This window comes from Rutidosis leptorrhynchoides, chromosome 1 (assembly GCF_046630445.1).
Source record: "Rutidosis leptorrhynchoides isolate AG116_Rl617_1_P2 chromosome 1, CSIRO_AGI_Rlap_v1, whole genome shotgun sequence".
Taxonomy (NCBI): Eukaryota; Viridiplantae; Streptophyta; class Magnoliopsida; order Asterales; family Asteraceae; genus Rutidosis; species Rutidosis leptorrhynchoides.
Window position 1 is genome coordinate 134,721,181 of NC_092333.1, and position 16,880 is coordinate 134,738,060.

General features: G+C 33.6%; 1 non-coding gene across 1 annotated transcript; it reads left to right on the top strand.

The window, feature by feature from the left end:
- Positions 1-13,514: 13,514 nt before the first annotated feature.
- LOC139887392 (small nucleolar RNA R71) lies at positions 13,515-13,621 on the top strand. The gene has a single exon (XR_011773227.1). It is a non-coding gene; the product is annotated as a small nucleolar RNA R71 (small nucleolar RNA).
- Positions 13,622-16,880: the final 3,259 nt, after the last annotated feature.

The window sequence follows — 16,880 nt, forward strand, 5'->3', positions numbered from 1 at the left end:
TCATCTGAATCGTGTGGAGGTGGCTGCACGGGTGGCTGTACTGGCTCTCCTCGGGCGGCCATCATCTGTCGGTATCTAAAAGGCGGGATCAGCACGAGTCGTCCATCAGGAGCGCGTCGGCACCAATGGCGATACTGGTTATGGAATGGACCTTCCCCAAATTCCGCGGGAATCACAACATCACCGGAGCGAGGCTGTGACCCCGAGGGTCCTGGGGCAGATGGAGCTGGAATCTCCGGGAGGTCCTGGGCTCCGTCAGAAGTAGCCACTGGGGCGGGAGTATGACTGCTAGCTCCGGAAGTCAAAGCGCCTGGGTCACTAGAGTGTGTCGCTGACGGGATCGGGGGATCGGCAACAGTGGCAGGTGAAGTGGCTGAAAGTGTCTGAACTGCCCAAAACGATAGCAGGTGGAATATCCGACATCTGAATAAGGAAAAATAAATTTTCCATGTCAGTAAGTCATAAAGCAAGCACGTATTAGGCCAACAGTCTAAATCATGTATAACGGTAAATAGCATGGAAATAACAGTAAATCTTACAGAAGTAGCATGCAATTGAAAGCAAGTAATATCATGCAATAGTGAAATCATGTAGTAGCAGACGGCATATAGCAGTAAAAGTAAGCAACAGCATGCAGTAAGTTCAGCGGAAACAAGTAAACTAGCAAGTTGTAGATTAGTCCTATTAGTGAATCCTACTCGGGTCAGTCTTAGACTCACTAATGCAACCTAATTCCCTACAACCAATGCTCTGATACCAAATGTGATGCCCCGTACAAAACCATCGTGTACGAATCATCAATAACAGGATCATTACAAGGTCAAACACTATATGCGTTTTCAAAACAAGTTGCATTCATGATAAAAGGTGACGTCATAACCAACGTCAAATGTTTTACAATCAAAAGTATGCTTCAATGAACAGAAGCAAATAGTAGTAGTACGTGACCCTTAGGTCATTACAAATCATTGTTCAAAAGTATTAAAGTTATGAATGCAAGATAAACAGTTCATGCGGTGATAACTCTAGAGCAGCGGGTGTCTACAGCAAGACTAGTATACAGCGGAAGCAACCTTAAGCACCTGAGAAAAACATGCTTAAAAACATCAACACAAAGGTTGGTGAGCTATAGTTTAAGTATAACAGTATGTAAGGTAGGCCACGAGATTTCAGTGCTACAAAGAGCGTTTCAAAACAGTATGATAAAGTATATGTTTAACCGTGGGCACTTGGTAACTAACTTAACGTTTATACCCCACTGAAAGAACACTTGGCAAGTGCGTATGTATACGAAGTATTAAACACCCGTTAAATGCTAGCGCTACTAGCCCGAGTGGGGATGTCAAACCCTATGGATCCATATCTAAGATTCGTGTTCACTGGTTCAAAAACCAATGACTAAACGTTACCGAGATAAAGGGAATGTTTATGCCGTTGTATAACCCACACATATATAAGTCTAAGTACTCGTGCCTAGTATGTAAAACGTATAATGCACATGTATTCTCAGTTCCCAAAATAGTTAAAGTAAAAAGGGAATGCTATAACTCACAGTGGTAAAGTAGTGGTAAAGTCGAGTAGGGAAAATAAGCAAGTACGTAGGTCCGAAAAGTCCTCAACCTAAGTCAAATAGTACTAAGTCAGTAAATCATCTCAATAGGTTTAAATGTATGTAAATAAGGTCTTAAAGGTCATCATCATTCATCATCAAACAAATGGTGTAAAGTAAGTTTCGTTCATGAAAGAAGTTTAAAACAAAGGCTGACTTCGGTCAGTCACCACGGCCTCTAAACCTACTGAAATAAGGTGAGGCCAGTGGCCATGGCTCCGCATATGAGTCCTCTAGTTGTGGTAAAAATTCCAGAAGCAAACTCGTGTTTGTTTGACCGTGGCAACGGTCTAAGTGCTAGTAGGTCAGAATTTTTCAGCACAACGTTAAAAGGACATAGTGACGATCGGAGGGCCATAAATCCTAAACCGTAATCGGATTAAGACGAGTCCTAAATGAAAAGTTATCTACTCGAATAGAGACAACTGAAAATCATCTTTACAGTATCCCATGTCATACGGGTCAGACACAGAAATAGTAAAACAGTAGGTTTCGGGGTTTCTTGGTACTCGATGCTTATCACGGTTCCCATCCTCGATGCATATAGCTTCAAGTGTACAACTCGTTGATGTGTTTACATCATCTTTACCAAGTTTTGACCATAATAACCCAAGTGTAAGTCTAAGACAAGTAGCACAACTCAATTAAGTGTTGTATGTAGTTTGATGAACCAAAGTTACATCAAAGTCTTAGATTTAACACATACATGAACTATAAAAGTAATATTGAACTACAAACTAGAAAGTAAACTAACTAATCAAGATCCTAAGATGTAGAACATAGTTCTTAGTTAGATCTTGAAGATCCAAGACCCAAAAGTCTAGATCTAAAGTTATTAAGTTAAATCTAACACAAGTGTATGAAGTTATAACTAAAGAGTTACACTTCCATGTTCTTGAACTTTCAAGTTAACTTTTGTTCAAGAAAAATGAGATCAAGATTAACTAGTAATACTTGACCAAATCACAACTTTAAAGTACATAAAATGAAGAAATAATCTAAATAAACAAGTAACAAGTTCATGGGTTTCATACTTTTAAAGATTCATGCCTAAGTCTTGATCTTTAGAAAGTAAACTTTAAGTTTACTTCATGAACTTCAAGTATGGTTTTAACTCATGAACTTTAATCTTTTAAAACTTTAAATGTAGAACATAAACTAGCAAGTTTAGTTCTTGTATGTTCTTGTTATGAACAAGATAAATGAAGAATCAAACTAACAAGTTTGATTCTTAATAATTAGTAAGTAACAACAAACAACTACAAGTAATGAAACAATAACAAGAAACAAGTAAAAGAATGATGATGATAAGTGTGTTATGGGTTCGGTTTTACAAAAGAAAAAAAGGAGAAGAAACCTTGAAAGGAACTCACAAAGTAGAGAGCAAATGAGAGAAAAGTTGCAAGTAATTTGAAGTGTGTGTGAAAGTGAAAGAGTAAAATGAGAGAATACAAGTGTTAAGTAAAAAAAAAAAAAAAATTTTGAACCCTCCCATGCTATAGGTGTCCGACGGTTTGGGGTATCAAAAGGGGGGAGGGAGTTGTCTACTAGTTTCTTGCATGGTAAAGGTTTAAAAGTTGGTTAATAGGTGCATTTGCATGGGAAGTAGATGTAACTAGATTCTTACAAGTATTAAACTAACTATTTCATCTTAAATGTAATACTTGCATGTGTGTTGGGCTAAATAATCCATCTAGTTAAGTAGAGTGGGCTAACAAGTCCATTAAAGATGTAGGGTGGGCTCTTAAGTCCACTAACTATTAATAAAAGCCCAAGTTCCATTAATTAACAAATTAATCCAACAAGAGTCCAAGTAATTAACCAATAACTGATGTGTGCGTGGTGTACTAGGAAATAGTATATATTTTTACAAGGAAAATACTATTAAATACGATACAATTTTACACAAGTTATTTATTTATTTATCGAGTGGATATACCTAAACCTTGCTACAACACTTATAGGCAGTGTACCTAATCGTATAGTAGTGTAGTTTTTAGTAAGTCCGGTTCGTTCCATAGGGAGCTAGCCAAGTTTAACGCTATATTTTTAAAACTATATTTTAAATATATATATATATATATATATATATATATATATATATATATATATATATATATATATATATATATATATATATATATATATATATATATATATATATATAAGTAGTATTATTATTATAAAAGGGGGTTTTTACCGTTTAATGACCGGTTTGTCGATTTTAAAACTTTAGTCGCAGTTAAAACCTAATGTAAAATATTAAATAAATAAAAGACTTAATTTAAAGCGTAAAGTAAATGACAATAATTAAAGTGTGAAAAAGTAAAATGCGATAAATAAAATTGCGATAATTAAAAGTGCAATTAAATATGAAAATAAAGGAATTATGCTTATTTAAACTTCCGTAATCATGATGTTTGACGTGTTGATTTTAGTTTATTACCATGGGTTAATTGTCCTTTGTCCTGGATTATTCAATATGTTCGTCTGGTTTTTGTCCATAACAGTCCATCAGTCATAAATATAAAGTGCGAGTGTCCTCGTCAAATTATCCTTATATCCGAAGTCAAATATTCCAACTAATTGGGGACTTAAACTATAATTACACCAATTTTCCTTGTATATAATTCACCCCTGTTTTAATAAGTCCATTGACTATTAATCCATTCCCGTGTCTGGTTAAATGAACGATTATTAGTACTTATAAATATCCCGCCCATCGTGTCCGATCGAGTGTATATGGTTATTTATAGGTACGTCCAATTATAAATCTTTATATTAAATTAACAAACTATCATTTAATTAGACAAATATAAATCCCATTAATAGCCCATAGTCTAATTTCCACAAGTGTCGTTATTTTGTCCAAACCCCAATTATGGTACAAAGCCCAATTACCCCGTCTTAATATTTTTAGCCCAACATCATGATTACTTCGGCTTAAATAAGCATAATAATAACTTAGGTACGAGACATTAATTTAACAATAAAATGAAACATAACTTACAGTGGGTGTTATTAGCGTAGTGGTACACGGACAGAGTTTCGACTTACAAAACCTTAAAACATTCGACTAACCTAACCTTATTATTTTCACTAACTTAAAATTAAAATTACAAATTGAGATTACTAATTGGAGTGATATTTGATACATATGATAAGAGAAGAAAAAGATGTGTGCGTAATGTAAATGATGGCTGATCAGTACCTCTATTTATAGTACAAGAAATGTGTACTATTACTCCATTGAAAGTTTCGTGAGTTGTACAGCTGTTGAACAAGTTGATAATTTGAGACAAGAATCAACTAGTTGATTTGTCTCCCGATGGCTTATTTAATTTATTATTATTATTATTATATTATTTTTATTATATTATTATTACTCACATGCATCAACTTTACGAATTATTATTATTATTATATATTATTATTATTATTTATTATTATTATTAATTATATATATATTGTATTATATTCTTGTGCATAGTTGACTTGTAATTTTAGCTCCGTTGTCTCATACATTTATGCCCGGTTTATGTCTTGGTTTCGATTTCTCGAACGTCTTTTCGTATGCTTTAATATCTTGTACTTTGCGTTCCGCGGCTTGTACTCTTGTCAATTTTTAGACGTTATTCATCGATAAATTAATCCACTTGGAGTGTAACTTGTACGTTTGAGCGTTTTGGACATTTGCGTCTTCAAATCTTCGTTTTCGTCTTCCATCTTCGCACTTATTTAATATGAACGATTACAACTTAAAAATAGAACAGTTACAACTAAAAACTTTACATATTGGAAGGATATTGTTACTAAATATATGTTCATTTGGAGCACTATCAAATATCCCCACACTTGAACGTCGCTTGTCCTCAAGCAATACAGAACTTGAAATTAAATCACACTTCACTCAAATAACTTTTTTATTCTCACACTTTTTATATCAGTGATTTTGATACATCGGTATAAACAATGATAGTAACGATATGGTTTACAGTCCCACATGACTATGAAAATTTAGATCCTTTAAGGAAATTGGATCTTTATGAAAACATTTGATCTGTTGAAAATTCAAGCTAGATTTTACCCTAGACAAGTTTTCCGGAATAACCCTTCACCGGTGTTTGCAAAATATTTTTATGGGTTGTGTGGGTTTCAGATTTGAAAATTTTAGCTCAAAACTTGCGGTTTTGTGTCACCCACTAGCTAACCTTGTATTGAGAAAGCAATACGTCCAGTATACTTGCTCTGTATATTACCTTTTGGTAAACTACCGTCCGGTTGTAAAGGAAAGCGTTGAACAAGCAACTGTTAAGGCATTGTCCCATGACATGCTTTTAATTATGGTCTATAACGTGTCGGATGCAATTACTATCCTTTGTAGGAGCAATAGTAAAGATCACCCTATAGTTTTTCGGTCTGGCACAAGGTCCTGTCTTTGACCATGCTATGCAGCCACCGTTCTTACAGTTGATACCCGATTTGGTTCAGGTGACCTAATGAATTCTAGGTGAATTCCTAGGATTTTACGTTCAATGGTAATTAATGCATTGAAAATGGGTTTTCAGAAAACAAATCTGTTTGTAATTTTGATCAAAATATTTTCTCGTTCAAGCTCGAGTTTAGATATCATCGAATTTCATGAGTTTGTAATTCTCAATCTTTAAAAGTCAATCTCAAGGATTGAGTAATATCGGGCTTAAAAGCTGATTTTTGATCTTTAAGGAGATTATCCTTTCTGGGAATCTGAATCATTAGTCTTATCAAGCTAATTTGCACGGCGCCCTTCCCATTTTACGAGACAGATCCTCTCATGGTTAGGATAAGTCTGACCACTTGGCGACCCTGTTTGATGCTGAGGTCCGTGGATTTCCAGCTGATTTTCGAGAAAACTTTTCAAGGTTTTTCGTAGACTCTACAACTGGTCTGGATGACAACTTCCTGACCTAAATCAAGAAGCGCATTTCTTTTTCGGAAGACTTTACTTCCTTTTAATGATGGAATTGATTCATCGTGTAGATCCATCTTTTCTTTTTTCTTTATTATAATATTACGGGTAAAACTGTTAATTTAGTCCAAAACAAAAGCACCTGCAATAAACTTTACAGAAACATGTGATAGATAGTTTTATTGAATAACTTGGTACATTCTCCCCACACTTAGTTTTTTTCTTTGCCTTTTTATTCTCCTTTATTCCATTTTAAATGAATTCAAGCGTTTTAGGGTGTTTCTCAATTTATGTCCTTTCCGAGGTAACGATAATTTCGATATTAACACCTAGTTTTCATCGTTCATAAATATGTATAAACATGATTTTGAATTCATTTAGATAAAAAATTTTCAAATTTTTACAAAATTTGGCAATTAAACCAAGTGTAAACCCGAGAGAATTTATAACCCTTCCCCACACTTGAGATCTTGCAATGCCCTCATTTGCAAGAAATCAGTAAAAATTTAAATTCATGAGGGTGATTAGTGTAGAAAAATGATTAAAAATACCGAGTTTGCAAACCTATTGTTTTATATCACATTTGATATTTTACGTCTTGTCGTTAAAATTAGTAGCTTTTGCTGAACATAATGTCAGTTTTTGAAAGTGTGCTATTTTACCCTGTTTTGTACATAATATAAACTACAAACAAATATATACATAATATTTTTTTTTATATAAAACCTTTATTTATTAAAATAATTTAAATGAATAATTTTTAACATTTTGTTTCCTTTTACTTTAGGTAGAGGTAGTTTCGGTACGTTTACCTAGTCCGTCCCTCGACAAAATTCTAAAATTTGTCATTTTAGTGATTGTTTTAAAAGCAAAGATTTTCGGGTTTTTTTTTTTTTTTATGTTTTTGGCATACTTTATATCAATAAGATTAAAAATAATGATAACAAAATTTCTCGTCCCGCCCTTGGGTAAAGCAATTTCGGTTCAAAGACCTAGTCTTCAACTTACGATGAATTTTGAAAATCAATTTTTAACTTAATGAAATAAAGTAAATTTTGTTTTTAAATTCACACCAAACTTAAATTTAAAATACATAAAATTAAAACTTCATTTAAATATAATTAAAATTTTTAATTTTACAAACTTATATTAAAAATATTAGTTTAAAATATTTACAAACTTAAATATATTGATTTTAAAAATTTACAATTTTAAAAACATGTAAGAATAAAATTAAAAATCTTTTTTTTTCTTTTATCCCACTTTAATCAATCAAATATTATCAAAAATATACGCCCCTCTTTTCGGTAAAGTAATTTCGGCTATATTACCTAGTTTTACTCATGACGAATTTTTGAAATATTTTTGGGTAGATTGATTAAAGATATTTATACCTTATGAATAAACGGTAAATTTCGCAGTGATGTAATAAATTTTTGTATGATATCAATAATTTCGGTCGTAAAACCTAATTTTATTAAGTATCTATTTAATACTTTATAGCGAACAATTTAGTGTTTAATATCAAAAGGTTAAAAGCAAATAAAAAAAATAAAAACTGTACATACTTACCTATGAGATAGAATTCTCAGTGACCTGCTTTAGCCCACTCATAATATAGTCGGACTAATTGGTTTTCCATAGCTACATAGGCGTAACCTCGAGCATTCAACGATTTTTCTCCTAAACATATGAACGGTCCTTCTCTGCATAAAGTAACGAACTCGGTATTGGAATATGTCTGATTCGTCGAGCATTTTCCTTCGTGTGACCATTTTCCGCATTTGTGACATCTTTCAAGGCGTCATGCTCTTCTTTTCGCTGCAGATTTTGATTTTCCTTTACCAAAATGTAACTTATTATGATCGTTCCTGAGTTCTTTTCTTACTCCGTCCAATTTGGCTCTTATTACTGACACCAGGTCACTCGGAAGGGTGTCATTATTACGTTTAGTAATCAAAGCGTGTAGCATTAGACCATGGTTTAGTTCACAGGAATTCTTCATCTCGTAAAACCTAAAAAAAATAAAAATTCAGAATGGGGGGAGAAGACTAGTTCTTTAGGGTCTGCTAGGGAAAGACCATTCGGATTCCATTCTCGAGAACTACATGAAAACGGAATATCTAACTCTAACAGAAATACATATTACCCTAAAAAGATTCGAACCTTCCCACACTTAGTTAGTTGTGGTGTTGAAATTGTGGTTAACTTCGTTGTCAACTTCCATCGGACTATCTATGTAATATTTAACTCTGTGACCATTAACCTTAAATTTAATCCCATTTGAATTTATTAATTCTATTGTTCCGTACGGGAAAACTCTTTTGACTATGAATGGTCCAGACCATCTTGATTTCAATTTTCCAGGAAATAGCTTGAATCTTGAATTAAAAAGAAGAACTCTGTCTCCTTCTTTAAATTCTTTTGAACTTCTGATTCTTTTATCATGCCATTTTTTCGTTCTTTCTTTATAGATTAACGAATTTTCGTATGCTTCATGTCTTAATTCTTCTAATTCGTTTAATTGACTTAAACGTAGACGTCCAGCTTCATGTAAATCAAGATTACATGTCTTCAAAGCCCAAAATGCTTTGTGTTCAATTTCTATTGGAAGATGACATGCTTTTCCGTAAACGAGTTTGAAAGGTGTGGTTCTAATTGGAGTTTTGTAGGCTGTTCTAAAAGCCCATAGTGCATCCTCCAATTTCATGGACCATTCTTTCGAATTTGATCCTACGGTTTTCTCTAGAATACGTTTTAAAGCTCGGTTGGTATTTTCAACTTGTCCACTCGTTTGTGGATGATAAGCAGTGGAGATTTTATGAGTTACTCCTTATCTTTTGAGAACTTTCTCAAGTTAATTATTACAAAAATGAGTACCCCGATCACTTATTAAAGCTTTCGGTGTTCCAAACCTAGCAAAAAGATGTTTTAAGAAGTTGACTACAACTCATGCATTGTTAGTTGGGAGAGCTTGTGCTTTCGCCCATTTAGATACATAATCAATGGCAACGAGAATATAGAGATTATTATGAGATTTTGGAAATGGACCCATAAAGTCAATACCCCAAACGTCAAATACTTCACATACTTGAATGACATTTTGTGGCATTTCATCACGTTGACTTATTTTTCCGGCCCTTTGACAAGCATCACAGGATTTGCAAAGAAGGTGTGCGTCTTTGAAAATTGTAGGCCAATAGAATCCAGCATCGTAAACTTTTCTTGCTGTGAGTTGAGGCCCATAATGCCCTCCTGTTGGTCCTGTGTGACAATGGTTTAAGATTTAACTAGCTTCATCCCCAAATACACATTGGCGTATTATTCCATCGGGACAACTTTTAAACAAATGTGGATCTTCCCAGAAATAGTGTTTTATATCACTATAGAATTTCTTTCGTTTTTGGTACGATAATCATTTTCCAAGGAATCCACATACTAAGTAGTTTGCATAGTCTGCAAACCATGGAATTTTCATTATAATCGATTTTCAAGAGATATTCATCAGGATAGTTGTCTTGTATGGCCGATTCATTTAGAACTTCTAATTCGGGATTTTCAAGACGAGAAAGATGATCAGCGGCGAGATTTTCTGCTCCCTTTTTGTCTCGGATTTCAATATCGAACTCTTGTAAGAGTAAGATCCAACGGATTAATCTTGGTTTGGCATCTTGTTTCGAAAATAGGTATCTAAGAGCAGAATGGTCAGTATAGACCACCGTTTTAGCTAGAACGAGATATGAACGAAATTTGTCAAAAGCAAAGACAATAGCAAGGAGTTCTTTTTCAGTAGTTGTGTAATTTGTTTGTGCTCCTTGTAGCGTCTTACTAGCGTAATAAATAGGTTGAAATCGTTTTTCAATCCTTTGTCCTAAAACAGCTCCCATTGCAAAATCACTTGCATCGCACATTAGTTCAAATGGTAGATTCCAATTTGGAGTTATCATGATCGGCGCATTAGTGAGTTTTTCTTTAAGAATATTAAAAGATTTGATATATTCATCTGAAAAGATAAATGGAGCATCTTTTTCAAGGAGTTTGTTCATAGGAGTGGCAATTTTAAAAAAATCTTTTATGAAACGTCGGTAAAAACCGGCAAGCCCTAGAAAACTCCTAACTCCTCTAACATTGGTGGGATATGGAAGTTTAGCAATTACATCTACTTTAGCTCCATCCACTTCAATTCCTTCCTTTGAAATTTTATGTCCAAGAACGATGCCTTCTTTAACCATGAAATGGCATTTTTCCCAATTAAGAACTAGATTTGATTGTTCGCATCTAATAAGTATTCGTTCAAGATTAACTAGACATGATTCAAAAGTATCACCGAAGACTGAAAAGTCATCCATGAAAACTTCCATGCATTCTTCTATCATGTCATGAAAAATCACCATCATGCACCTTTGAAAGGTTGCAGGGGCGTTGCAAAGTCCAAATGGCATGCGTTTGTAAGCAAAAGTACCATAAGGGCACGTAAATGTGGTTTTCTCTTGGTCCTCGGGTGCTATTAGAATTTAAAAATATCCGGAAAAACCATCAAGAAAACAATAGTAACTATTTTCGGCTAATCTTTCCAACATTTGATCAATGAAAGGTAAGGGAAAGTGATCTTTTCTGGTGGCGTCATTTAATTTTCTATAATCAATACAAACACGCCATCCTGTTACAGTCCTAGTAGGAATAAGCTCATTTTTCTCATTTGTAATGACAGTCATGCCACCCTTCTTAGGCACGCATTGAACTGGGCTTACCCATGAACTATCAGAGATTGGATAAATTAAACCTGCATCTAGCAGTTTAATTATTTCTTTCTTAACAACATCTTGCATATTTGGATTTAGTCTTCGTTGGCGTTGCACATAGGTTTTATGACCTTCTTCCATAAGGATTTTATGTGTGCAATACGAAGGACTTATACCATTAATGTCATGAATCTTCCATGCAATAGCTGGTTTATGAGCTTTCAGCACAGAAATGAGTTGAGATTTTTCATTTTCCGTAAGAGAAGAAGATATTATTACAGATAATTCATATTCACCATGTAAATAAGCATATTTCAAATGGTTTGGAAGTGGCTTTAACTCTAATTTCGGTGGTTCTTCTATCGATGATTTGTATCGATATCTGTCTTCCTCTTTTAGCATTTGAATTTCTTCTATTGTTGGTTCATATCCATTAGCCAAAAGTGTAGCTAACATTTCAGCTTCATCAATTGGTTCAGTTCCTTCTCCTAAAGAACATTCTCCCGTTCCTTGTAATTCTGGAAATTCTTCTAATAATTCTGCATGTGAATCTATAGTTTGAATATAATAACATGTATCATCTGCAGATTGCGGTTGTTGCATTGCTCTATCAACAGAAAAGGTAACACTCTCGTCCTCTATACTTAGGGTCAGTTTCTTACCAAACACGTTTATTATTGCATTAGCCGTGTTTAAGAATGGTCTTCCTAATATGAGAGGAACTCGAGAATCTTCTTCCATGTCCAGAATAACAAAATCTACTGGAAATACTAAAGTACCAACTTTAACTAGCATGTTCTCCATTATCCCTCTAGGATATTTTACTGATCGATCGGCTAGTTGTATGCTTATTCGTATTGGTTTCAATTCTCCAAGGTCTAGTTTAACGTATAATGAATACGGCATTAGATTTATACTAGCACCTAAATCTGCCAATACTTCTATTGAACTAAGACTACCCAGAAAACATGGAATTGTGAAACTTCCTGGATCTGATAATTTTTCTGGTATCTTATTCAACAGCACTGCAGAACAATTAGCATTCATAGTAACAGCCGAGAGTTCTTTCATTTTCTTTCTATTTGTGATTAGATCTTTCAAGAATTTAGCATATCTAGGCATTCCTGAAATCACATCAATGAAAGGAAGATTGACATTTATCTGTTTAAACATATCCAAGAATTTGGATTGCTCGGCTTCAAGTCTTTCTTTTCTCATTTTACTCGGGTAAGGAAGTGGTGGTTGATATGGTTTAACATAAGGCTTTGCCTTAACTATGTTATCTTCATTAACCTTTTCAACTACCGGTTCTGTTTTCTTATCTTGCTCAGGTTGTGGTTTTTGTGGAGTAGGAATAGCTTCATTAGAAATTACAGGTATTTCAGGTGGTTTAAGTGTACTACCACTTCTTGTGGTAATGGCTTTAGTTGTTTCATTCCGGGGGTTAGTATTTGTATCGCTAGGTAGACTTCCCGATTTTCTTTCACCTATCAACCTTGCTAGGTTACTCACTTCTTGTTCCAGATTTTGGATTGAAGCTTGTTGATTTCTAAATGCTTGAGCATTTTGTTCATTGGTTTGTTTCTGAGATATGAAAAATTGAGTTTGAGATTCAACTAGCTTCGACATCATATCTTCAAAATTTGGCTTTTTATCATCGGTTTGTGGTGGTTTATTTTGAAAAATAGGTCTTTGCTGATTGTAAGTATTATTAGATACTTGTTGATTACTAGGACCTTGTTGGTTGTTGTATGAAACATTTCGGTTATAATTCTGATTTTGATTGTAAATTGGTCTTGGTGGTTGATAATTATTTCCAGGCCTTTGGTTCATGTATGAAACATTCTCTCTTTGTTCCATTGTCTGTTCAATACTGAGACAATCTTTTGTTAAATGTGGTCCTCCACACTGCTCACAACTAATTCGTATTGAGTGAATATCCTTAGTCATCTTTTCCATTCGTCTCTCGACAGCATCTATCTTTGCAGAAATGGAATCAAAGTCATGGCTAGAATCAGCTCTAGCTGCTTTAGACGATCTAACGATATCTTTTTCTTGGTGCCACTCATGTGAGTGGGAAGCAGTGTTATCAATAATTTTATAAGCTTCAGTTGCGGTTTTCTTCATAATGGAACCACCAGCTGCTATATCGATATCTTTTCGTGTAGTGATGTCGCATCCTTGGTAGAATATTTGTACTATTTGACAAGTGTCTAAACCATGTTGCGGACATCTTCTCAATAACTTTCCAAATCTTGTCCATGCCTCATATAGAGTTTCATTTGGCTTCTGTGTGAACGTAACAATTTCTCCTTGAAGTCTTACGGCTTTAGATGCCGGAAAGAATTGTTTAAGAAATTTTTCAACTAAAACATCCCATGTATCAATCGCCCCTTCAGGTAACGATTCTAACCAATCTTTGGCTTCTCTCTTTAAAGTCCAGGGAAATAACATGAGATATATCTGTTCATCCTCCACTTCTCGAATTTTGAATAGAGTACAGATCCTATTAAAGGTACGAAGATGTTCGTTTGGATCTTCCTTCGCCGCACCACTAAATTGGCATTGATTAATTACCATGTTTAGGATTTGCCCTTTGATTTCATAATCTGGTGCATTAATATCTGGTTGAGTAATTGCGTGACCTTGGCCAGTGCGTTTAGCTCTCATTCGGTCTTCCATACTTAGAGGTTTCAGATTTTCCATGATTGAATTTGTTGAATCTGAATCACTAGAGGATTCTGATTTAATGGTTTGTTCCTCGACAATTTCTGTTTGAATGATTGGTGGTTCCGGAGGAAAGATTAGTGGTTCAGGATCTCTAAATTGTCCCTGAATATCCTCCGGATTCTCAATTGTGAGGTCGGGTTCAAAAAATGGATTATCGGAAATTTGAATTGGAGTACTTGGTAGACTTGATGACGATTCTAGAGAAAAATTAACGGCGACAATATTGGCTAGATGTCTTGATCGAATTACAGGTGGTGAACGTACAAAAGGTGGTGAACGTTTTGCTCGGTGCATTCACTGAATATCCTATTAGTTATAAAAGATAAAAATTATATAAGTTATCAAATTAATAGACTTTTCTGATTTTGCCCACGTTTCGAATAGCCAATAGATGCAGCAGGTAGCCAGGACCCTTTAAATCGGAAGCCCACAACTCACCACTAACAAATCCAACTATTACTACGAACCAGAAAATTTTAGATGTCTATCAATTTAACCGCTTAAAATAATTTTTCGTTGAAATTTAAAGAAATTTTAGAGAAGAAATAGAAAATTCTATGTCCTAAAAACTAGAGCGTCGAAAAATAAGAAAGAAAAATAGCGCGTTGAAAAATGTAGAAAAAAAAATCGAAAAATAAGAAAATTGTAGCGCGTCGAAAATTAAAAAGGGATTCTAAACGAAAAACGGGAATTACTTAAAAGGATACTAAAATTTTAACACGGCGTCGCAAAATTTTAAGGCACCTAAATCTTAGTCTAAAGAAAAAGCACTTAAGGGATTTTACGGCAAAGCCTAAAAATCTAAAAGTATATAAATAACTATGGCAAAACTAAACTTAATACTAAAATTGTGACTAGAGTCTAAAAATCTAAAGGTAATAAAACATAAAATAATTTTTTTTTTTTTTTAGAGTTGAAATGGGGATTAAATAATGTAATCCCACCCCACTAGAGCTAGTAGTAACAGTGACGATAGGTAGGCATCATGTGATCTCACATGTACTACTATACAAACAATTACAATACACACAGCAAAAAGAAATAAATAAACAAAGCTGTGTTTTCTTATTCTGCGAGCATTTATTCTGACTTCATATATATTTTTTTTAAATGAACTAGTGGTCTTTTGGTAAAATGAAAATATGTCAGAGAGTTGGTAGTCACTTTATGACTTGAGTCCGCTTTTATATTGGCACTCTTTGGTGTGGTTTACCTTTTTATCAAACTTTTAAGAATTAAATTAAACATGGGTTTATGTATATATATTTTTTTTTGGTTAATGGACCAAGTCAACCTGACAAACCCACAATTAAGTAAAAAGAAGAGAACTATAATGATTATGTTAATATTTTATTTTAATATAATTAATTAATAATTAATTTTAATATAATATTAAAAAAATAAAGAGTAATACTCCGTATATCTTTCTTAACTTTCAACCCAAAATGAAATTAAGCCTTTGTTGTCATTAAGTTTTTACTTTGTATCATCTGTATTTTCATTTCCACCAACAAACCGTCGCGTCGTCGCCAATATTCATCACCATCAATCAAACCTATTGAACAATAGATTTGACTCCTTTTGGTTTCCGCTTTTATTCGTTTTTTTCTACAAAGCAGCGGCCAAAGGTGGTGGTTGATTGGTGTGGATTTCACCACTCAAAACTGAAAAACGTGTAAAAACTCCGGCCACTCGCAAAATGAAATTTAGTTTGGCAGATTCAGAAAATAATTGCAAGTTCAATGGTGTTAATGGTGACATCTAAAATTATAACAGATGAACATAGTCTGTGTTCAAAGATCTTGGGTGTGTGTTTGGTTCTTAAAAGACAGAGAGAGTAAAAGAAAGTTAAGAAGGGAGAGATAGACAAATAATGTGACGGAGAGAGGAAGTTGACTAGTTAATTTAACATCTCTCTCGGATTAAGTAAAAAATGTCATATCGAGGTAGAAAAGTAAATTGAAACTGAAATATTTGCACTAGACTTGGTCCCTAATTAAAATAGCTTTGGTCAAAAGACTGAACTCATTAAACATTTGCCTAACATTTCTATCCATACGCTGAACGCACACAAGCCATAATTTTATTATTATTTTTTTTTCTTTTTTTTATAATTATATTTTTACAAATATAAATTAAAAATATAGCGTTTCGCGAACCCTGGCAGCGGCGCCAAAAATACTTGATGTGTGCGAGGTGTACTAGGAAATAGTATATATTTTTACAAGGAAAATACTATTAAATACGATACAATTTTACACAAGTTATTTATTTATTTATCGAGTGGATATACCTAAACCTTGCTACAACACTTATAGGCAGTGTACCTAATCGTATAGTAGTGTAGTTTTTAGTAAGTCCGGTTCGTTCCACAGGGAGCTAGCTAAGTTTAACGCTATATTTTTAAAACTATATTTTAAATATATATATATATATATATATATATATATATATATATATATATATATATATATATAAGTAGTATTATTATTATTAAAGGGGGTTTTTACCGTTTAATGACCAGTTTGTCGATTTTAAAACTTTAGTCACAGTTAAAACCTAATGTAAAATATTAAATAAATAAATGACTTAATTTAAAGCGTAAAGTAAATGACGATAATTAAATTGCAAAAAAGTAAAATGCGATAAATAAAATTGCGATAATTAAAAGTGCAATTAAATATGAAAATAAAGGAATTATGCTTATTTAAACTTCCGTAATCATGATGTTTGACGTGTTGATTTTAGTTTATTACCATGGGTTAATTGTCCTTGTCCTGGATTATTCAATATGTCCGTCTGGTTTTTGTCCATAACAGTCCATCAGACATATATATAAAGTGCGAGTGTC